The 25025-nt window shown below is 37.4% G+C and overlaps 1 protein-coding gene across 2 annotated transcripts in view; it reads left to right on the top strand.

Annotated features, from left to right (window-relative positions):
• The first annotated feature begins 3599 nt into the window (after positions 1-3599).
• SIPA1L1 (signal induced proliferation associated 1 like 1) overlaps positions 3600-25025 on the top strand; it is a 118142-nt gene continuing 96716 nt past the window's right edge. For both annotated transcript variants that reach the window (XM_086894078.1, XM_086894077.1), the window contains exon 1: positions 3600-3676. The gene's annotated coding sequence lies outside the window, so the exon portion shown is untranslated. The remainder of the gene's footprint in view (positions 3677-25025) is intronic.

Below are 25025 nucleotides of genomic sequence, written 5' to 3'. Positions count from 1 at the left end.
AAGTTCTAGCTGGACCAGCCCCAAATCCTTTCTTTTTTGGTTTATGTTTTTTTATACTGAGCCACTGGTTTTCTAAAAGTGAATTTTCCATTAATTACCCTTATCTACAGTAATAACTTTGCGTTTATAGTCTCCAGGTTATGTTGAACAGTAGTTGAACTTTTAAAAGTGACACCTACTGAAGAGAGAACATAATATTGTTTTGCGGTTTCCTGACCATCAGTTATCATTGTCCCATAACTTAAATCCCTCTTCTTTTCCCCAGCAATATATCCAAATCTTTCTAACCATCAGAATTACATTGTTTTTCTTGCCACTAAAATAATTTCCCACTTCCCTACTATTTTTATGAGACATATACCCTGTTTCATATTGCTCTGGGATCCGTGTCTTTTACTGGTCCTCAAAGTAAATCAGTAATACCTTAGAAATAATTTAGATTAGTTCTTTTATATATCCTAGTGTACATTATTGTAAGTAGCTGGCTTAATCTATGCATTAATTGTTCTAATTAAAACATCAGATTGAGTTTTTTTTAAGGAGAAGTTATTTTGAGTGTTACTTTGCTAACTTTCTGGCCTTTTCCTTGTAGAGCCTGAGAATATTGGGGTCCCTCATTTTCTAGACCAGATTCTAAAATTGGCTGGCAATGGTATGTGCCACCACAATTTTAGTCATCTCTGCAGGCTTTGGCAGCCTGGGTAAGATCCAGAATCAATGTGTGGGCTGTCCAACCCAGCATGCTATTGAAAAGCTGCCATTAAGTAACTCATTCTTAATGAACTGGAGAGCAGTGTTGATATTTCTCAGAATTAAAGAGATAATGCTTGTCCTGTGTTGTATTGTGAGTGTGATTTGTAGCCCACCGCCTCCAGAGACACCTTGCAGAGCTCTGCTGGACTGGTATTTCACTCAGGAAGACTTGGAGGGAATAGCTAATTCTCTATTGGTATTGCTAACCACCTACTTGCATGTATGGTGTTTTTCTGCAGTTCCTATCTGGGCAAGACTAGGACTGACTTAAAGGTCTTCTTGCCTTAGTCAGAACAGTATAAAAGAGCACAGAGGAGGTTCTTGGCGTGCAAAGATATAAAGCACCATACAAACGAATGGCTTTTATGACTATTTTTGTTGTACTATATCTGTCATTTGAGCAGACTAGCTGTAGCTTCAGGAACAAAGAATTATTGCTTTGTATCTTATAAATGTACCCTGTAACATGGGCCTTGGCACTGCCTTGCTGGTAAGTCTCCCCCTGTTCCTGGCTGGAACCACTTAGTGAAGGACCCTGCTTGAAAATGTCTGTTTAAATGACCATAACACAGCTACATGTGCTGAGAGCTGAAGCTGTGGACAGCAGAGCTGATGCAGAAATCACTAATGACGCTTTCTAAATGGTGGCTATTTGATGAATTTCTTAGTGAATTACTGAACCAGCACTGAACATCCTTTACTGGTGCTGCCAATTACACAGCTCAAATAGAACACTCAAAAGCCCAGCTCCAGAGTAAAGTACTGTACCTCTTCCTTTGTTTAGTTCTATGAAATAGACTGTACTGGTAAATTCAAGACATTAAAGAGGAATGGAAGACAAACAGATGCAAATTCAATCTGGTTTAGTGGTTTTTTTCCATGTAGGTTTTGTGATAGCTTCTTCTTGACACATGGGCTTCTGTTTAATCTATCATGTCTGGGAAGGCATTTTAAGTGCAAAACAAGTAGAAAATAGTTCCAAATGGCTGGAGGACTGACAGTGTGGTTCTGCACCAGAGTTTTACATTAGTTTGCCTGTTATGATGGGAAAGAGAATTTAAGGATATTTGCTAAAAATAATAATTGCTAGACCTAAATCAATAAAATTCTGTTTCTAATCTTAGGAAAAAGTTGCACTTTTCAGTAAAGGTTGATTTTTCTTTTCTATTTGTTTTTTCCCATTGTTAATGGAAGTAATCTCACTTATGAACAGCTGTTGAAATAATTAAGTGTGCTACTGAAATTGTAGTTGTTGGTTGTTCTGTTTCCTTGAAAGTCGCAAGCAAATTTAAAATTAAAAACCAAAACTGAAAGCACTGCAGGATAAAGTAGGCAGTTTACACAATAGAAGTTGTAAATGGAAAAAAAAATTAAAAAAAATTAAAAAAAATAATTGAGCTTGGTCTGCATGTTAATTCACTGAATTTTTTTAAACTGATGTACTTTCGGAAGGGGTGATCCAGGCTTTCCCCATCTGCTGATTTGATGGTTGTTTCAGGGTGTTTCACCAGGGAATAGTGGGAGAGGATGGGTGCGTGAACTGCAATGCACAGCATGTGCACTTGCATTACCTTGTTAAAGACTGAAGGCATCTCTTAGGTGTTTTTCTTAGTTCAGATAAATCAAATATTTCATGGTGGCTTGTGTTGCAGTACAGGTTCTGATGCATTTGCAAAAACTGTCCTGCAGTTAACTTTTGAAGCTGTTGTGTTGTGATTTGTGTTGGGATGTTTTACTGCCTAGAATTTATCCTTTTCTTAGTGACACTGCCTTATGGAGGTAGCATATTTTACATTGACTGCCTACAGCCTTGTTCCCTGTGGAGCCAAAGGCAAGAATTGCTTATCAGTCTTAAATTTTCTGAGGTTTGTAGCTTACTGTTGCAAGTCAAGTCTGCACAGGCTGATGGTTTGCCTTAACGGCCATTCTGGAAATGTTAGTCTCAATATCTTGACTCATTAGTCAACTTTGGGATTTGCAGTGCAGGAAAAATGCCCAGTATTTTTTTTAGCTTACTCTGAAGTTTAGGTGAATAGCTCTTAGCAGTCCCATCACCTGGAAGTTAGAGAGAGGTTGTTGTACTGTGAAGGAGCTGTCCCAATTCAAACTTTTGTTGTCAAAGATTTTTAGCTTGGACAGATTTTACACACTCATTTTAGGTTTACTGTTCTGGTAGCTAAGTTTGGTGAAGTTTTGCCTCACTCCCAGTTGATAACACTGGCGGGACTTGTCAGGGTCTGGTGAGGCACCTGAGCTTTCCCCCGTGGCCGAGCGCGTGTTCCCGCACAGCTTCCCTCTGCAGTAGCAGCCTCCTGGCGCTGTGGCTCTCCAGAACGGGAGTGCAGGGACAATCTGTTCCCTACTGACAGTACCGCCGGTACTGGCATCCAGGGCCGAGGGGAGGGAGGAAACAGCTGTGATTCAAATACCAGCGGGCTGAAGAACGGAAAGGAAGGAGAAGATGCTAGGCTGGGACACAGAGGGCAAGCTCTCAGAGGAGAGGAGCAAAGACTGTAAAAGCCAGAGACTGTTTAAGAGAAAAAGAAGCTACACACTGGGACAAGGAGGGGTGAGAGGAGTCGATTTATAAGCAGCAATGAATAACAAAAGGAGGTTCTGAGGAATTACTTTTTTGGGTTCAAAACTGGATGGCCTGGACCATTCTTCTAGAAAAGTACTGCAGTTTGATACTGCTGAGATTTTGTGGCAGGTGCTCTCAATGGAACGTTCTTTTTTTCAGGAATATAATTCTCCAACTCGTTGGCTATTTTGGTCTTGAATTAGTTAGCTCTGAACAAGAGTATTTTGTCTGTATGTTTTGTTAAATTTTGTTTCTGTTTTACTAGCTGCTGCTTCTTTGAAGAGAGATTACCTGTGTCCTTCTTCAAATGCCTGTGGTATTTTCAAGAGGAACCATTTTTCGGTAAGTAGAGGTCTTTTCTATGAACATAAAATTCAAAACATAAATTAGTGGAATGCATTAATAGTAATGTGGGTGTGAAGAGAAGTCTGAAATGTTTAAAAACTGGATGCTTTTTGTACTTAGTATGGTTTTTATGATTCATAATTGAGAGTACTGATCGATGCTCAGGGAAGCTACTTTTTTTTCCTTTGGTCATTTGAAATGAATAGTATACTTCTATTATAAGCTTAGACAGTGATGATAAAAGCAGTACTTGTCTCTGTCAACATTTGTGAAAAACAAGTCTCTGGAGGTTTCTGAATGTTTTATTTAATGATGAGAATAGTAAATCTGTCCTGTGTAGTGTCTGGATGAGCTGTCTTGTATCAAAATATTATTAATTGATTTTTATACTTTGCAGCTGTGTTTTGGGAATAACTACTGGAATGAAAGCCAAAAGCTTCACTCTGGATTTTAAGAACTGTACTGGAAGAGTTAAGGGATTGATTTAGTTTTCTGGTTTAGAAATTTTGAGGAGGAGGAGGAAAAAGGAGGGACTTCAGCTGCCTATTAACTTTGTTTGCCAGCAGTCTCAAACTAGTTACATTATCACAGGGGTACGGTTATCCATTTCTGTGCAAATATCTTGGTTTATGAAGACAGGCATCCAGTGAGGCCTTTATTTTCACTTAAATCCATTATTACCATTAAATTGTGGAAGTAGGGATTTACTGAGATTGCTGAACTATAGATTTGTTTCTTCAGTTAGGAGTACTGTGAAGGGCGGTTGTCAGCTTTTCCAGAAATACGGAGTTTCACATTGTGGACACATTCTGTACATTAACCAATTCCTTAAACATTGTGTTCTGTCTTTATTCTGAAACTCATAGTGTAATGTCAGATGGTACAGTATGGATAAAGGACTATGTATGTTTGTAGCAAGGCCTGCTTCAGCTCACCTAAGAGATATTGTGAGAGTTTTCTGCCCAGTTTAGAAACACATTTTCAGGGAAATAAGCAGCTTCACAAATAGCTATGCAACAGGAATTTTTTGGGTAAGTTGACCCGTATATGTATTTTGCCCTCACAAGAGGACATTCCTTTAAAGGTTCTAAAGCAGGTTAACTTTAGTTTAGTTGAGCCACGAGTTTTCTATATACTTAGGTTCGTTTTTTCTCCTCCTATTTGAAAGGCATTCTTAAAATCTTTAGGATATAGTAAAGTTTGCTCAACTGGTTTGGAAGCTGAGTGTGCCTGTAATGTGAGGAGATGACTGTAGGCCAGAAATAGAGAAGATGGGAACGGAGGGTTCAGTGTCCCCATTCCTGGCAATGGCCAGCTGCCAAGTGGGCTGAAGCTGTAATGTTAAACTGCAGCTCTGGGCTCAGAGTGGGTTCCCCCTTTGTGGCCTCAGAGATGTCAATGTCTGTTTTGTCCTCACACGGGTTGGATAGATCAATGGGGAGGCCTTTAGACAGCTTCAGAGTAGAGATGCTGTTTTGGAGTGCAGAAACATATAGAAGTCTAGGAGAAGTCAGCTGTTTGTTCTTCTGCTGTAAAATAATGCTCAGAAATCCTGTGGTGCGACATATTTTGGGGGACTACTCGGATGAAGTATTGAATTCCATGGACATCAGGCAATTAAAAGTGAGAGCTGTGTCTGGTACCATCATTACTTCCTTTTGCATGCATATGTGGTGATGTAGGTATCTGCTGTTTCCGCAGTTGCTATGTGCTCAGGAGACATCTTCCTGCTAGGACCTGTCTGTGGTCTCTTGAAAAAACAGCAGTTCCTTTCTGAGGGCATGGACCTGCTGAGGACATGCAGCGTGCACTGGAGAAGGGTTTTTCCCTTTTCACCTTCCCAGGTTATAGCTTTGTTTTTTCTGAAAGCCAGAAAAGCCACGCTGAGACAAAGGGAGAGGGATACAAGTTTGGAAAGAGGGATTTGGGTTAGACACAAACAGGGCTGCTTCAGCTGGTAATACAGGGATTGGGGTGGGAAAAATGGGGTGCAGGAGTCTGTTGACCTGGTAAATTGGGAGGGATTATGAGGCTGAAGGTCACAAGTCAGTAACAGCCCTACATCCACTGTGATAGGGAATGCAGGTCTGAATGTGAAGGTGTTGGGAACTGCAGTGGCAATGGATTCATTCTTGGCTGGATTGAAACATCTGTGGTTTTGTACTGTTTTTGTCCCTACCTTTCAATAATGACTTTTACCCAATTGTGTTTTTGTACATGTGCTAATCTTTGGAAAGAATTGTGTGAATGAATTTTTCATTCAATGAATAGTGGATGTTCTTGTTACTAAGTTTTGTGTAGAAAAAGAGTAAGGAAATGTTTGTCTTGTACTAAAAACAGGGTCTGGATTGCTAATAGGAAGGATTTTCCATCTACTATAATGTAACTGCATAAAAAAAGAAACTGAAGAGTTTTTGGAGCACCTATAGTTAAAAAATGCATCTAGGTGGCCTCGCTAAAAATCAAGATCATTTGCAGACTACTCAAAGAAGGACAAAAATGGATTATCTGTACTAACAATCCTTTGAGAGGGAATTGTCCTGTGGTTATGAAAGTAGGTGTAAGAAATTCATACTCATATCAGTAGTACCATAAAAAGGCCAGTTTTAACCTTTATTGATTTCTATATGATTGAAATTCTGAAATTCTCATCAGGCTTTTATTGGCATGTAGAATGAATGACAAATACAGATTGCACAAACCTTCAATGGTGAAACCTACAAAAAATAGAAGTGCCCAACACAAATCATTTGACCTTTTGTCCCATCTAAAGCAAAAACAATCCATCCATGCCATGAGGGACAAAAAAGTTGAAGCCCTAATTATTGGCTTAATTGCTCATATTTTTATAAAGAGACTTCACAGTATTTCAAGTGATCTGATTTTCAGATGTACAACTACAGGGAATAATTTATGTGAATGAATTTGGAATAGGAGATGATTTTACAAAAGGTTTTTTTAAAATGCATTCAATGAAAACTGAGAGCTTCTTTTTTCTTCCACCTCTGTTATGTAAACATCTGTACTTACTTGTACCAATGCTGTTTTTTTCCCCAGTTTTAATTCTTACCATCAGTTTCATCTAATCATCCAGTTAAAGTTCATTTAAAAAAAAAAAAAGTAGGAATTTGAATGTATTTTTGTGACAAATAATATATGAATATCTAACTGAAACAACAGCCAGTAAAAATTGCTACTATAAGTTCTATTTTTATAAGATTTTTTTTTCCCAGTCAGGCTCCTATACAGTTTTGGGGTGGATCTGCTTTGCCTGTCATTAAACTTCCAGTACTTAGAGCTGTGTTTAACACTTGCAGAGGCTGAATATGGTAGGTTTATATCAAACGCTCAAAACAGGGGTCAATAAGAACAATTGCACCTCATGTGCCTCCTTGATGCTTAGCAGCAGCATTTTAAAATGTTACAGAAAATGAAAACAATTTCATCATTGTACTATGACAGTCAGATTTGCAGTGATTCTAAGTGGGTATAACCAAGTATTCCTTTTCTATGGATATTTTCCTATATTACCACTGTAAAATAATTTCTTCTCTTATTTATGAAGGACTACTGGCTGGCTGTCTTTCAGGTGCCTGTCAACATATCACCATAGCTCTTTTCATGTGTATCAACTAAAAATTACCATATCCACAGGGAAAATATTTTAATTGGAGAACTTAAATTTTTTATGAGTAAAAACGTAGCCATAAAAGGTTTTGTCCTTTAAAATTGCAAATGCTGTAAGATGTAGGCTAAATCATAGATATGGACTTAATTCACCTGAGCAATATTTATATTTAACTGTGATATAAAACATATGTAAAATTTACCCTTTGAGACTACTGCAAATTTGAGACACAATAAGAATTTTGTGTGTGTCAGCATAACTGTGTTTTAACTGACACATTTGGTCTGTGCAAGAGGAGAACCTCCAAAAGCCTTAAAAAAACCCCAGAAGGTACAGGACACAATCCCATTAACATACAGTGATCTTTATACTAAATGGAAGATTTATAAATTAAGGTGATATTTTTTTAGTTTGAAATTGTTGTATGGATGTTTGTTTTATTTTTAAGAGTCTTAAGAATGAAAGAACGTGCTGGATACTTCTTGTTTTTCTCCCTTATGCGGATGTTTATTTTCCTTGATTACATCTAGAGGGCTTCCTTGTGTCCTGGGTAACCTAAGACCTGTGGTAGACAGTGTCAGTTTGAAAACTTTATGGGGAAGATGTATTCTGCTGTCAGAAAGGTGCTTGGGTGCTTCTGCTCCCAGAAAGAAGAGTCTGTGATGGCTGCAGGACTTTTTATTTTCTTATACCTACACTGAACTCTTGAAATCTGCAATCACAGCATTTATGTTTTCACAATAGTTCCCTTTTTATGAATTTCAGTAAAATTTTCTGGTTTGGATGCATTAATTTTGTTTTAAAGCTCACTTGGAATTCTTTTCATAATTTCAGAAATGCAACATTATTAGGCCCATTTTTTTAATATTACCCAATACTTTAATGCAGGTATATTTAAATTAATACAGAAATCTGTAGGCAATCATTTGGTTTGAAACAAGTATTTCTTCAGCTTGCATAGGTGCAGAGCTGTGTGTCCATGCTGTGAAATGTCAAATCATCAATCCACTGTAGAAAATACTTATGTATGTTTAGTGTCTTTTTTTCCTACAATTTAGAAAATGAGATCAGTCTTGAAGTAAGAATGATAAATAAGTAAAATGGTGAGTAAGGTAAATTGAAAAGTGTCTTAACCTTATGTAAGAGTATTCATGTGCAGGGATGACAGATGATTTAAGTAAGTCGGTAGTGTGATTTCACATATTCAATTGCTGTCATTTGCGTGCATTGAACTCACTTTCCCCCAAGGTACTTTGAGATAGTATTTCAATCTGTTTTTTCTACATCAATTTTCCCATGTTTAAGAGTATCTTTGAATATTTTTCAATTAATGAAATTAATTAATGGATTTAAGCCAAATGGTATGTTTGTGCATGTGCTCCCTATCACACGTGCACAAAGGATGTGTATATGATGTGTAGCTTCGTGGAAGTGGAATGGGTTTTTATTATAGTTGGGGTGTTTTTAATTTTTATTTCCTTTTTCTACTTTTCTTTGTGCAGGGTTTTCTTGTTGTTTCTTTCACTGGTTTGTGCAATCATCTTGCCAGAAAATGATACTGAAAGTGAACTCTAACTTTTATGTGAGCATGCTGATGACTTTCACTTCCACAAATTTCACTGTACAGCTGGAAGAGCTGTGCTTCACTAGTTTAACATCAAAAAGGACTCATTTATTATCTTGATAATCTCTGTGTTTCTGGAGTTAAAGCATATTTGCATCTGGTGGAGTTTGTGGAAGCCAGTTTTTCTCTGTACAGAGACCATGGAAAATGCATTGTACGAAATCTTCAAGAATACTTTTTTCAGTAAGTGTCATATACCAGATGGCTTTGAAACCTATTTAGCTATCCGTTTTTGTTAATCTTGCTTTGATGCTTCAGACCTCAAAACTTAATTTCCCCACCTGCTGATAAATATAGGGTCATAGGAATTGCCATATTGGGTCAGACCATCTGGTCTTTAATTAGGAGTAGTAACAGATGCTTGGGATGATGATGCAAAAAAAAAATCTACAATAGGCAGTTATGACAGTAATATACTCTGGGGTATACCTCTGCAATCCTGTTAGTTTGACTTGTGTCAAAAGACTGAAAGACTTTGGTATCTAGTCTAACTCTGTTATTTAAATATTTTTTGTTACAATGTAATTTTATCTCTTGCTCTTCCCTTTAATTCTGCTGAACTTTTGGCTTGCAGTCCCGTATCCCTTAGCACTGTGTTCTCTAGGTAGAGGTATGAAGAGGCAGCCCTTTTTGTTGATGATAAACTTGTCAGCTTTTATTTGGCTGAACATAATCTCTTGTTCTTATGGTATTTTGGGGAGAAGATTCTCCTCTGCCTTTTGTGTGTTGTTTTCTATCTTGGCAGGGCAGGGGAAATCTTAGCCTTCTTGATTTTCCCCCTCATATTGATATTTCCATGCTGCTTGTTATTCTTGGGATGTCTCTCTGTAAGGTTTTTAACTAAACGGCAGTAACTGGATGATTCCAATTTCTCACTTCGTTTCGACTGAGAAAACAGTTAGTTCCTGGGAGAGAGGTCTTTCTTGCTTTTGAAAATGTGTAATTGTTAGGAAATACATTCAGAATTTTAGCTTTAAATTAAGTTGTAATGGTGAAGATGGCTTTGGAAGGGAAATGTTGGCTAAACCTGAAACATTTCTGCAGGCAATTACGTGGCTGGGGCAGAGCCCTTTTTTGGGGCTCAGAGGATGTCTGTGCTTCCCTGGGTAGTCCTATATCTGAAATGAGAATCAGCACTATCCCTTTTTCTTACAGCAACTAGTGTAGTACTTGAAAGATTCTCAAACTGGGGTGGTCAAATGTTGGGTTTTGGTAGTAGCAGCAGCTGCCTTATTATTTAAACAGCAATTCCCAAGCCACGGGTTGTTGCAGCTACAGCTGGGCACGGAACACAATAGAAACCTGTTGGGTTTTTTGGTATCTTGTGCTGATCAAGAGCACTTGGTATAGAAACCAGCTGATGTAGATCAAGATTAAAAATACCTTTGCAAAAGGGGCTTTAATTCACTTCATTCTTAACAGTTTCGCAGGGGGAGGATTACTTCTTAGTGGAGTATTGCTTGGGTATCGCCAGTCTCTTTAAATTGCTTACAATGTTCTGCATAGATGCTTAGAAAACTCATGAAACTTCAAGGTGAGTGCAAGTTAGTAGTGAGGAAGTAGATAGGATTTGGGTGAGTGGCTGAGAAGACAAGTAGGGAGTTTAATGGTGGGGAGAGAGACAGCTTCTTGTGAGACGGATTAGTGAGGAGAAATGAAGTGTGGAACCCTATCCTAACTAGCAAAGGAATGCAGTTGTTTTTCTAACCTGCTTCTAAGCATTAGAGCCAGCAGTCCTTGTTGTGCTGTGCTCAGGTTTCCAAGGAGATGTGAGATATTTTTATGAAACTGAGAAATTGAGAAATCATGGGAAGAGGAATTTTAAATGCATGTCAAACTTGAAAATACAGTGGCAGGAAGAACCTGTGTAATGTGCAATATTTTAAAGATAAAATCGAAGTGCCATATGACTGAAATTGTCTTTTTCACCAATGGTGATGACTTTAGTGTTTAACTGAGAGCTATTTTAGGATGATAAACAACATTCCTTTCATTTTTAACTGCTTGGAGGGGAGACTAAGTGCCTTGCAATAGAAGCTGTTTATTACAAAGTCTGCAAGAATTCTTTACTCAGAATCAGAAACCCTGAAATGTCACTGAGAATTTGTTTGTTTAAACAGTCTGCATATCTAATTCTTGAGCTAGCTATTTGAGTTGAGAGTGCTCAATTAATAGATTTTGCATGTTGAGCAACTTGGGAACGTTCTGTGCCTAGAATGCTGAGAGTGGTATAAGATTGTGTGAAATGCTCAAGTTAACTTTTTGAGGAAATGAGGGATCTTCAGCTGACAACGGTATGTGTGTTGTATATGATTGTTTTGCTTGTAAAAGGTACTCAGATTTAGGCTTAGGCTTAAGAGTTCTGAGTAGTTGCAGGGAGTCCCCTGAAGCTGCCAGATGAATGGGCTAATTTTTCTAATTATGAAGAGGTAGCTCTGTTTTGTGAAAGACCTCATGATTTAATAATCAAGAGATGGACTTCTGTATTGGTGTGGCATCATGTGTGTTACAGAATGTTTTAGTGCAGCATTGTTAAAATTAGATAAAAGGGATTGCAGCAGACTTGCAAACCAAAGGAGAGCCTGATTATCATTTGTGCTTATTGAAAGTTGCCTACTTGCTGCTGTATGGACTGTTTGAACTTATTCTAGTCATACATTGTTGTACATTTGCTGTGGTTCTGTCTGATTTTCTATTTCTTCTGTTTCTTGCAACACTTGTGGTTTCACTTTTATACCCGTGCTGTCACTAAATGTGCTGATGTCTGTTGTTGTGGTTACAGCACTATTTGTGCACCTTTGGTATGGCTGGCAGGTTGAATGGGGCAGGTAGGGCATGTAACAGGAATTCATGAAACTAAAAATACTACCATGTGGATGAAAATGTGAGGTGGAAGCCTTGAGGGAGGACTGTTGTTCAGACTAGGTAATGTTGGGGGAGGAATAGATGAAATTATATAATGGATATAATAGATATAGATATAATAGATATAATGAATGTAGGTAAAAAACATTGGGTCCAGCTTAAGGATAGCTTATGTTGTGAATTCATCCACAAGGAGCTCTACTGGAAATCAGTCTTCCTCAGAACTACTCATTTAGGGAAGCCAGCAAACCATAGCATTGTTTGATCCCCAGCTGTGATAGTTCTTATTTTTTCCATAGGTCACTGAGGATTTTCTTTACAAGCAGGAAATAATGGGACTTTAAAAAATATATGGAACACCTGATTTAGTTAAAAAAAGACAACAAAGTATGGATTTTTTAGAATTTCACTAGAAAAAGCACCGCCCCACACCCCCACCAAATGTAAACCACTGTCTTGAACTTTTTGTTGGAGCAGTCCTTCCTTTTTATTTAAAATGTCTTTTCTAAAATGCTTTTAGTTGTCACATCTCTTTATGATGGTTTCCTGCTGATTTTTACTTTTAAGACACTAGGTTTTGAGTATTCCAGGAAGGAGTCACCTACATTTACTTAATAACATGTCAAACCTTAATTTCATCCTGTCACCAATGACGATATTTGAACATTGATGTAAACAAACATGTAAGCTGAAAACGTTGTGTTAATGAAAGTATTTGTAATAAATTTGAAAATACTGTTGCTATTGAGAAATCACAGAACACAATGAATTGCAGAAGTTTTGAAGAGCACAAAACTTAAGAGATTTTTATTGATGCAGAAAACCAGACGTCTTCACAAGCTACCACCACTTGTGGTTTTCAGTTAAGCATGCTGATTTCTTAAAGTATCTGAACTGCTCTGGTGATTTGATTTCTGTCTTTGCTTGAATAACATTCTTGAGATCAAGATAATAGAAAAAGGTGGAGTAACTTCAAAAAGGGACTGAAAATGCAGAAGCTTTGGGTTACGGTAACAAGCATTGCTGGGGTTACAGTAACAAACGTTGCTGAATGTTACATTGCATGGTGTATAGGAGCAATTAAGTTTCTCATGAATGTAAGGGCTTCAGACTTAGAGGCTGGGTTTAGATGTATTTGGATTCTGTCCTGTGAGGGTAGTGAGGCACTGGAACAGGTTGCCCAGAGATGTTGTGGGTGTTCCATTCTGGGAAGTGTTCAGGGCTGGGTTGGATGGGGTTTTGAGCAAACTGGTCTTGCGGAGGGTGTCTCTACCCATGACAATGGTGTTGGACTAGGCCGTCTTTAAGGTCCTTCCAACCCAGTCCATTAAATGACTTTGGCTTTATATGTGTGGAAAAGGTGAAAGTGTGAGGGCTAAATTAAATGAGGGTCAACTAATGAGAAGAAAATAGGGTTTTCTTCTCTTGGCATCTGAATGCAGAGAAAGCTTCAGTGAGCACTTCAAGTTATGAGACAAACTTGCCCAACTTTGCTGTAGAGAGCAAAGTGAAGATTTTTTTTTTCTTTTTTTTTTTTTTTCAGTGAAACCTCAAAGCTAAAGAGGAATTTCAAAATGAAAATGAAATGATCATCTGTCAGGAGAGATTCATTAGCTGCTATTCAGTGCTGGAAACTGAGCAAAATGCTTGTGGCCAGCTAAATCAATGTAAATGTGTTATGTTTTTATATTTTTTTCATTGCATGCATAATGAAACACATCTAAATAATTTTGATTTAGGCATGATTGCAGTTGGTTAAGGTCCACTTGTATTTAAAATTTTCCTGAAAGAAATTATGCTTTTCTGAGAATCAGTTTTATTTTAAGGAATGATGAACACAATCTTTTACATAGCTGAGTTCTGTCTCTTCATTTATCTCTCACAGAAAAGTTTAAGTTTCATTAAAGGCATGGTTTGCTGCTCTGAACATTTAACTTGTTAAACCTTGTGCAGTCAGCCCGTCTTACAGTGGAGTTCTTCAATAATTTTAACCTTGAGGATGCTGCATAGGGAATCTAAAATTGCGCACATCTTGCCTCAGGGAAGGTCTTAATTGTGGTGTGTATTTTGTTGTAAAGTCAGAAGAATTAGTGTCTGTGTTAGGTTTAGTAATTAAAATAGTGGAGGTCTGGCTACAGCAAAATGCTCTGGTCCCCTCAAAGGGTGTGTGTCAAGCAAATCTGACTTTTTTTCTCTGATGTGAGAGAGATTTCTGCTCTGGCCTGCACATGCAAGTGTCATATGGCTGAATGAAATTTGGTACTCTGAATAATCATTGCTACTTGTGTAGTAACACATCAGCAGCCTCAAAATGGCCCTGTACCTTCTGAGCTGCTGTCTCCTGTCTGTGTGTTTACAGGCACAGGCTCACCTGCCCTCTGGTGTCAGAGCTGCATGAAGGGATTGCAGCAGCATCCCCAAGTGTTTAATCTCAGAAGTTGGGAAGGTGGTTATGCACTCCCCCATAAAACAGGGTGTAAGGGAGGTGTCTCTGTAAGTGGTATGTTTAACATGCACAGTAGCTGTGACAGTATAGGCCTAAGGCTTTTCCTTTCCGTCTTCTGTAAAAACTGTGTACCTTTGCACAAGCTTTGTTTCTTCTGTTTTCATGTGAGAGGGAAGGCAGTGTGCTCTCCACCTGATTGTTTTATACTTTACATGGGGACTTTTGTTTTACATCCAGGAGCATTTCAGAGCCACACTGCAGCTGATGCACTTTTCTCCTCCAGCGCTGTCATCTTCTCTGAAATACTGCCCGTGGATATAGATTCATACAGTTGTTTGTCAGAAAAGACTGCCAGGTTAATTGGGTCCAACTCTTAACATAATACTGCCAAGTTCATCAGTGAGCCACATCCCCAAATGTCTCATCTACACTTCTTTTAAATACCTCTGTGGATGGTGACTCTGCCACTTCCCTGGGCAACCTGTTCAAATGCTTGTCAATCCTTTTGGGGACAATGTTTTTCCTAATATCTAGCCTAAGCAACTAGTGCAACTTGAACCCACTTCCTCTTGTCCTGTTGCTTGTTACTGTGGAAAAGAGACCAACCCCCACTTTGCTACAACCTCCTTTGAGGTAGTTTCAGGTATTCAAGGAAATGTAGCAGTGTGAGTCAATGCTGTTAAAAATGCTGGTGAAACAACATTGTTAAGTAATAGGACACAGTCTCCTCGTGGTCTTGAATTTGGTCCTGACTGCAGGGGCACAGCATCTGCATCTACTTTTGTCCTTGAGACCTTCTATTACTGTACAAGGAAGAAACCACCTTTATGGAGCTCCATGTATAAGATTACCTGTGCTGCTTGCATTATTCAGTTTGTAAAATGAGTGGATGTCTTTGGTGCTAATTAAACATCATCCTCCCAGGAACCAATTATCCGTAAGTAGAAACGGCAGAAGCATGATACAGTGTTGCATCCCAGGGAGGATGAAACATTTCCCTATCCAATGCTTCTTCCTTAGCTAACTAGTCATATTCATTTTACCAGTTGCATTTACATGTGAGAGCTCCAAGCAGAAACCTCAGGGCATTGTAGTGCTTAATGTATAATAAATACTATTTGTTTTTTTTAATGGCTAAATGAAAATGCATTTTAAGCTTTTATCAAGAATCTTTGTAAACATTTTATGAAACTTGAAAAATGATTTTTAATGTGTTTTTTAGGAGGTCTTCTGGCAAAGAAAATTTTCTTAGTAATGTTGTCATTCATCTAAAGGGTGAAAAATGGCTGCAGCTGAAAGCTGTTTACCAATTTCTTAATGGAATGGTTCTAAGAAGGAAACAAGTATTCTAGGAGTAGAAACCTTTGGCAGTTTGGGAATTAAGTTAGTGATACCAAATCCAGAAGGTGACTATATGCAGGTCAAGACTAAGGCACATTGATGGGTCTCAAAACCTTGTAGTATTTGTGCACTGGTTCCAGGAATCTGTTTCCCAGTAAGTTAATCAGATGCTTATGGCTTTTTACAGCTGTTTAACCTGCAGAGCTATTTTAACTGCACGGTGATATTCAAGAGGCATGTCATATGTTGCTCTCATTAGTTCTCATCTTTACAACAAAATTAGGGAACTATTTGTTTCTTCCTTAAATTTTCAAAATAAATATTTCAATAAAATGTTGACAAAAAAGCCCTAAAAGCTATCCCTTGGCTTTTTAACATTCACAAATATATTGTTTGCTATCAGGCCTTCATTTGATATGGTGTCTCTTGTCTGAATAGACTGTGGAGAAAACATATTCCTTGATCTGCATCTATTCCTTTGTTTACCTGTAGAGAAGTGTGAAGATCTACATCTGTATTTCATGAAATTAAAAAAAAAAAAAAAAAAAAAAAAGAATGAGACCATTCCTTGTAGGGAAATGGCATTTTCATTTTCTGCTTTTAGCTCAGGGATATGCTGCTGTTATGATGACATACCGTTAGCCCCACAGGTTGCAGTGGTGAAAGTGTGTTTGCAGAACTTTTTAGTGCAGCTTAAAGAAGCTGCTGGAGAGCATGGTTCATGTTTGGGGTTTTTCAGTTCCCCCTGCTGAAGACAGCACATGCCTCAGGAGTGAGAGTTTTCAGCATTTGAAGCAGTAGAGTCTAGCAAACAAATCGCATTACTTCAGTAAAGTGAATAATCTGTCTAATGGATGGCACGTGTTATGTCATGGTGTTCAGGAAATCAATTCCAGCAGATGCGCAGCTGTCTCCCAGCCTCCAGCTGCTGCCTTCCTTATGCTTCACACCCAAATGGCTTGGAAAGTATTTTTGGTAACAGGGAAGGTGGATTTTGGTGTATTTTAGACATCATGCACTAAAAAAAGCATTTCATGTTTTGTAGATTGTGTTGCTTTAGAAATTATATGGTCCAAGTCCATTTCTAAATTGGATAGTAACAGCAGACTCCAACCTGTAGTAACAATCAAAAAGATAATTTTTTTAAATCTAATCATGCATTTCTCTGACACACAGGATAATCCTTTTATTAATAAGGTTCCTCTGTATTCAGTAAAAACCCTACAAAAGTTGTCATTGTTTTCAGAGTTTTGTATATGCAGTTTCCCTGTGGAGCTTAGAAAATGCAAAAAATTTTTCTGCAAAATACATTTTTTTTGCTTTCATTTAAAGCAATTAAAGCTTATTGACATTGAAGTTCTCTTGTGAAATAACATTTGACTTTTTTTAATATCTAGCGAGCTCTTAGTTTAATACAGAGATGTCTTTAGCAAAAAAATGGTGTCCTGATTTTCTGTTACTGTCATTCTCATTGGTGGTTGTGAGGAGCAGTGGAATAAATACTTTAATTCCTGAAGTCATGTGCTTTAGTAATAAATTAAATGATGGCTTTAATGATATGACTGCATAGTTAATTCTTTTGCAAGAAAATTCAGCGCAGTAGTACTGGTGTTAGGATTTGTTTTTTTCATGCAGTTATTTTGCACAGTAAAATTCACAGCACAGTGGAAGAATGAAAAGTGACAGTTGCTTGTTACAATTTTAATGGCATAATAAAAAATTATGATCCATGCAAGAACTTTTAATTGATCTTTTTATGCACAAGTATAATCCTGACATACTGCCAAAACGAAGGTGCATGTGAATGAAATTGCTAAGTTTTCTAGTTAATTACATGGATTTATTTCTCAGACCCTTCTCCTTGAAACAACACTTCTGTACAAGGCTGAATTTTAAAGATGCTTACCAGATTTGGGGGATTCTCGTTTTACTTAAATGCTTACAGTAATTTTACAGTACTTCTCTGTGTGTATTTATTTATGTATTTATTAGAGAGGTTGTTAAATTGGCTTTGTGCAGTAGATTTTATATATAGTGAAATCTGCCACCTTTTTCCTTTTTTGTAATATGTTATTCATTACTTTCTTTAAGTCTTTGCCAATACTGTACTGTACTGAAATTGTTTTACAGTGGTTGTTGTATGGTCATGTTCAAGTCCTGTGTCCTGGTGGAAATGTTCTTTTAGTTGTCTAGTGGGTAGGACATCTTCCTGCATATAGATAATTGACCTAATAGCTACAACAATCTATCTACATGGATATATCTGTGCAGAAATATAATTGTAGATATTATGTCTCTGATAGTTATAAATAGCTTTTCTTCTGATGGATCTCAAATTGACATCTTTAATTATTAGATTTGTCACATGCCTCGTCTTTTCCCAAGAGTTGGAGTAAGTGTCAGTATCTGGTGTGTAGGAAAATGGAATGTGACAAAAATAATGTAAGGAGAATATTTTTTTAACTGCTATTACTGTGCCATTTAACAAACAAGAATTTATAAGCATGTCTGCTCAGACTGGAAGTTATAATCAACTAAAATAAGGTTCTTTAGAACTTTTTGATGGTCTTCATCATAGATGGTGTTGGTACCCCAGCTTTTAATGTATCATCCCAGCTGATGATGTGTTCTTCAGAAGACCCTTCATGATGAGCTGTCCATAAAATCTTTGTTTAAAGTATTGATGTGTTTAGCAGTTCACAAAGCCAGATGGGCAGCCTGACATTTCTCACCTTTCAACTTTCAACTGGAGGAATCTTAGTTTTCAACAGAAGAGTGTATTTGAAGTTTTGGTTGCTTCACAGTTAAATATCTTGATTTTATAGTTTGGAGCTGCAGATGCTGAAAATAACTAAGGCATTTGCCTCTATATCTCTTCTGCTGTACAAGTCACTTGTGGAACTTTACAGTTAGCCTGAATGTGTCTCAATTTCCTATGGCCACTCTTTTTCAGATGCATATGGATTGTCTAGTGTAGCTCATGTTGCATGGAAAAATCTTGGAAGGCAGCTACAGCCAAGGTGCAATATGTCACGTTGGCATGGAAGTAATGCTGTATCTGCTGAATAAATAGCCACCCAGCTCATTTATCATTTTCTGCTGTGTGATATCTATGTCAATTAAAACAGAGGAAATATCCCTGGTTGGGTCTGTTGCTTTGGATGCAGTTCTGCCCTGTTCTATGTGTGTTATGGTGTCAATCCTATGTGTTCTTTACCATGGCTTTCTGCACTTCTCTTTGAAACACTCTGCTTGTTTCTCTGGTTTTTGTGCTTTATCTCCTGCTGCTGCGCAGGACTTTTGCACGGTGTAGAGTTGTAGAGGTGCCCACTTGGAACATCAGCTGTCTGAACTGATCTGTGATGACTTTTCTTAAAAGGATTGGGTTGTGCTATGCTTGTGTCTATGCATGTTTTGAAAAATCAGTAAACTAGTGTATGGTATACTGTGTTATATTTCAAGTGTTGGTCATACAGTTTTTGTTTTGTCACATTCTTTTTTATAATAATTCCTGATGTAAATTGATGGTAATTTGGCATCAGTAAAAAGAAACATTTGTGCTGATAGATTTAAAAGCAATTTCTGTTCCTGCCTTACTGTGCTAAATGTTGTTGTTTTGTTTGAAAATATGGATTTATTGTTTTTACATTAATAATACTGTAGTTTTGTCTGTGTAACTGCTTATTGATAGAGAGGATATTAGTTTCAGAATCCTTGTACTGTATCAGATGAAAATATTTCCAAATCTTTGTGAATCTATGCATCAGTGTGATGCAGGAAATCAGTGTGGTCTGGGTTGACAGGTCATTGCAATGCGCAAAAGGCTGTAGAGCAGAGTCACAACTTGAGTTTTCTAAACAGGGTTGTTACTACTCTTGAGGTACTAGGAAGAGACCAATTATGAGTATTTTTATATACTTCAAAACAGCCTTTTTTTGTCCCCTCATACTTCAGTGTCTTCTGAGTTGGTGGTTTGTTAAGTTTCTGATTTTGATCTGATAGTCCAGTTCATAAGAGTCAGAAATTTCTTGGGAGCCCCTGCAGCTCCACTCTCTCTTCCAGGATGATGGGAGGTGTTTGCCCTGTCACCTCCTCTCCTCAGGACTCCAGTTTTGTGTAGGAGGAGCTGTCAACTTCTCTGATACCTTAGAGGATCACCGTGTCATTGCACAATGCCAGCTGAAACATCTGGCTGTTTCCTTTCGAGTCTGTCTGAAGGTCTTGCATTAGAACTGCTGGATTAATGAAACAGGTTTTAATTCAGAACTTAGAGTTTATGGGGGCTCACTGGTTCTTCTTTTGTGGTTTGAAGAAATGTCCTTTGCTTCAAATGAAACACAGGAGTTTTAACCTTCTTGCCGTCTCCCAAGAATTTCTCTCATCTCTTTGATATGCTCTAAGCATAAAATCTACATGAAATCCTACATTTCTGCCTTGATGTAGACAAGCCAGTTATGCAACTATTGCTTTATTAATACAGCTTTAGAAAAATCTGTTGTTTAATCTCCTTAAAACTAGAGACATTAAGGTTCTTGGAAACATATCTTTCTATGGTGATCGTAGGTAATAACCTTTCCAGTATTTCATGAATAGAAATTAAATGACATGCCTAAATAAGATGTGTCTGCCCCAGGAAATCTGTTTTGTCACTTAGCAGACACTTCAGTCTCTGTTTCAAAGATTTGGCTTGTCTTGGAGAAGACCCTCCTTATCTATTCTGCCAACAAAGTAAATCAGCCAGGCTGTTTAATATGTGAGAATTAAAATAACATACAGGGCTTTTTTCTGATCACTAGGGAAACCTCTAGAATCAATAAATATTGATGTGTTATTCTGTGTTTTGCATTTTTAACAGTAGAACAAAACAATTTTTGCTGATTTTTATTCAGCAAATTCAATGCTAGTATTTGACTAAGAAGTGTAGCTGAACTCTAATGACTTTTTCCAACTTCTGCTGCATTAGGCTATGGACAGTTCTCTTCATATTTATATGAAGATATTCTAGCAAATTGAGAAAATTCAGGGGTCACCTGGGAATTGTTGCTGAAATGTCTCTTAATCTGATACAAGAATCCTTAGGATCTCTACTAAAAAATATCTTGCCTTGACAATATTCTGTTTCTTATAGATTATATTCAAGAATACCTTGAATTATATACTCTGTTAATAATTTAATTATCTTTTTAGAGTTGTCTTGGTTTCTTGATCACTTAATAGGATAAAGTAAGATTCACTGAGGATAGCACTAGAGTTGGATTATCCAACTCCAGTGGTTTCAGGGAAGTTATATGGGCCAGTTCAGAGTTTAAATGGCTTAACCTGGGGCAAACACAAACTATTTTTGCCAATGGTTATTTGTATTAAGAAGTAGGTGATAGTGATGGACCTGTTCCATCACTTCTGATGTTTACTGCAAATGTTTCCCTAAAGAGAAAACAGTTAAATGGTCAGAATAAAGAGCTCATGTTTGAAATGTGATTAAATAAAAACTTCAATCCCTTTCCAAGTGATAGGGGAGATAGTAAGATATTTGTGTGTAATTTGGAATATGTTGTCTGTAAGTGGACAGACAGGATGGTATCTTCCATGGTCCAGTGATGAGCAGAAGCCATTTTGTTGCTTGGCATTTCTTGGTACACTGATTTCTGAGAGCTTTGAGAACCACCTTAGTTCTTTGAAAATAACTACTTTGTAAGGTTGTGCCTTTGGGGATAGTTGATCACTACTTGTTAATTTGAAAGAATGTTCAAGTTATCAAGCAGTGGTTTAATAGAATGAGTGACATTCTTAATTTGTGGGCTTTGCTTTATTTACTTTATGTAGTTAATGTGTGTATAATGGCCTAGACCACCAAACTGGTATCAAGTTAAACAGTAGCTTCCCAGCTCCATCCCTCACTTATTTTTAATCTAGCTGTGCTACCAAAAAACTCAAAATGCTAGCTTTTAAAAGGTATAGAAGGTAGATATCTGGCAGATCTAGGAGGGTATCCAGAGTGCTGCCTAGTTAACAGTTTTTGACAAAATTTAAGATAAATGTTATAAATAGGTATATATCAATGGTTAAAGATGGTTAAGATGTATGGCTTAACAGCTGAGACAGTGTTTGTAGTCTTGTAAGCCCCAGAGGTGGAGAATGCCTGAAGCTTTCTGTTCTTTAGTTCTGGGTCCAATAACACAACATCTTGGCCAAAACATTGAAAAATTGAAAAATATTTAGAAATGTATTGGTAAACTTGCTCTTAGCACCTCTGCTCTTAGTCACACCTGAGTTGCTTTTCCGAAGTATCTCCTTGAAAGATAATTATCATCATAGTGAATGTAAATTGTGAGTGTATTTGTGACAGCAAGAGTTTTGTGAAATGGCTCCTAGAATTTGTGCATTTTACTTAGGCGTCGGGTTGGGTGTTGTTTTGCCTCAGTGTCAATGGGTTTGTTTTCACTGTGGTCTCCGAGAAGACAGGAGGAAAACTACTATGGTATTTCCTTCAGGAGCAGGAGCAAATTCTCTTTGGTCATGTCTCATTGTCATTAAGTGCTGCTTTCAAAGGCCTGAGGAACAGACTCTTCTAGAGACAAAATGCTTCTAAAATTCTGAAAATTTTTCATGCTTATCTTCAGCTGAGATGTAGCTCTCAAGTACGTTGTTGATGTTAGTGAACTTTGATTTTTACTGCAATTTTCTGTATTATGTAAAGCAAGACTGTTGATGAGCCTTCTATTAATAGTTGTCTTTTACTGTCATGTTTCAAGGTTGTATATGTTACTAGCATTTTTCTGTCCAGGCTATACTTGCTAAAGTATCTCTAATGGTCACAATTATGGATGCTGTCTTATCTTTCTCATTATTTAAATATGTTGTACTTTATCTACAGTGTGCAATGTTATGCTAATGGGTTTTGGAAGAAGTTAGCTGAAGCTGTACCTAAAGTGGTGGGGCAGTGTGAATTGTCTAAGCTGCAGATATGTTGTAACCTTTCTAAAATCCTGTATGGGTTTGAAGATGGCCCATGCTGGAAATGCTTTTTCTTCCCCCTTCATTGATGAGTTACATTACAAATTTGTAAAGCATATTCCAGGCACTGGGGTAAGCAGTTAAAACTTAGAGAGCACAAGTGATTCACTAATCGGATAGTTTCCTTTTCATTTTTAATGTGTTAATTTGAAAAAAAAAGACTATGCACTGTTCTTTAAACCTAGACTAGAAGTGCTTGAAACCTCTTGTAAGAATTTATCATTTGGAAGATGCTGTTAGGTATGAGACCTTTTTTCACTTCAGCAGATTTTTCCAGAAAAACTATCTTTGTAAACCTCAAAAAAAAAGTTTGCATTTACACAAAAGGTCTCTCAAAAGTTCAGAAGTATATCAGCAGATACAATCTCTATATTCTCCGTTTCCTACTATTGTCCATACTATTAACCTGATTTGTCTTTTGTGGGAAAATTGAGCAACTTTCTTTATAAAGTCATGGACCTGTATTTACTAATAATCCTCTAATGAAAATTTTTCTGATACTTGATTTAGAGATACTGCAATTAAACCAGAAGACATCTACTTCTAGAGAAGGTCACACCACACCCCTCCACAAAATATTATTTATTGGCTAAAAGTCTATGCTTGTCATTTAAACCATGAATTCTTGTCCCTACTGTTGAATTAATAAATACAGATATAGTGAAATAAATCTCCTTGACACTTTATCTTGAATTTTGAAAAACAGATTCTTGATTTGCATTTTGTTAATTATGTTTGTTGTTTTCATGGATATCAGTTAAATTGGGATATATTTACCAAAATTATTGAGAGCAGAGATGCAGAAGGCAGAAAGAGAGGTCTTGGCTTGATCCTCTTTCTTTTCTGTAGAATCCTTCAAGAGAATAGTTTTGTCCTCTTTTAGCTATTCTTGCGTTTTGGCATTTTTCCAGTTGTGGCTTCCAGAGAAACTGCACAAGGAGATTGCCTGGGGGACAGCAAACAAATATGTTCTCCTTTAAGACAGATTTGGAAAGTGAACAGTCTCATGGAACAGTTGATTTGGGCAACCATCTTCCTTATAGAAGAATCTAATTTTGCTTCATCTTCCTGCTTCAGTATCTCCAATTTTAAAATGTTTACCTACATTTTGGGGGGGAGTGGGAAGGGAAGGGAGGGAGGAGGGAAGGATGTGATGCTTGGAGCAGTACTGCACCACATTCATTTGAATCTCCAATGGAGAAAAAAAAATACAAGTATCTACAGGAAGATTTGCAGTGGGATTTCATCCCCCCCCCCCTTTGTTCTTGCTTCTTCATAGATATTTAGTTTCCATAACAACACAAGGTAATTGTTAAATGCATGCTGGGGGCTGGGTTTGTTTTTGATTTTTGTTTTCTTTTGCTACTGATGTTTGAAAGTGTATTACATGTAGAGTTAAACCTCAGGAGCAATATGATAATTCTGTTAACGGCTTTTGCTCTGAAATGAAAATATTTAACTGATAAATGTGGTATAATATTTGGGAATGGCATCTTGGTTTTATTACCTTGAAGTTAACTTGTGGTGTAGTATTTGTTAATGAGAAAATCTGGATTGAAGCTGAAGGAGGACATACAAAATATCACATCTATTGACGTTTTTTAAAAAAAGTCAAGTCTTAAACCATTCAAGATGTTACATGGGCTTACACACATGTAGAATTGTGATAAACTGCAGCTTGAGTACTTACGTCAATTGCAACTTGAATGCTTACCCTGACTGCCTTCGAGCCAGTACTGAAAAGGTCTGAAATACCTACCCAAAAAACCATGATGAAATGGGCTCTAAATTATTCTGGTTTCTGGTGCATACTGTCTGCTTTTTTTAGTGTGTTAGGGTAGAAACTGCAAATAATTGCCTTTAAGGACAGTGAGCATATTGTTGCTGATGAGAAGCACCGGTGTTGGTAAATATGCTGAACTCTGGCACTGGCTTGTGAAGGTGAGGAGAGCACAGCTGGTTGCAGCACTTGACAGCAGTCAGAGGAATCCACCGTGTAGCTGAACAGAGCGGGACGTGACGGTGGGAGACACATCTGTTCTTCCTTGTGTGACTTTCTGGTGGGCAGTGTTGCATTGGCTTTACTTCAGACTTGCAGAAAGGACAGAGCTATTGAGAATCCAAGCCAAAAAGCTAAGTTATAAAAGAAAGCAAACCTTGTGCTTCAATTTCTGCTGTGTGCTAAAGCTGAGGAGCTGACATTTCAGCAGCAGAACGATGTCTTCATAGAGATGATGAGTACAGGCTGAGTCATGTAATTTTCAGCTTCAAAAATTAAAATTAATCTGCTGTACATAAAGTTTTTCTTTGCTGCCAGCTCACTCTGAAAACTTAGTTATGCCATATTTGCCAGTGTAATTGCAACCATTTTGTCTGTCTTTTCTGTTTTTGTTTGGTTTGTTTCTTTTTTCCAAGGATAAATGCATGT

This window comes from Cyanistes caeruleus, chromosome 6 (genome assembly GCF_971803275.1).
Source record: "Cyanistes caeruleus chromosome 6, bCyaCae1.hap1.1, whole genome shotgun sequence".
In the NCBI taxonomy this organism is placed as follows: domain Eukaryota; kingdom Metazoa; phylum Chordata; class Aves; order Passeriformes; family Paridae; genus Cyanistes; species Cyanistes caeruleus.
The sequence above is the reverse complement of the archived record's forward strand: the minus strand, read 5'-3'. Positions and strand labels throughout refer to the sequence as shown.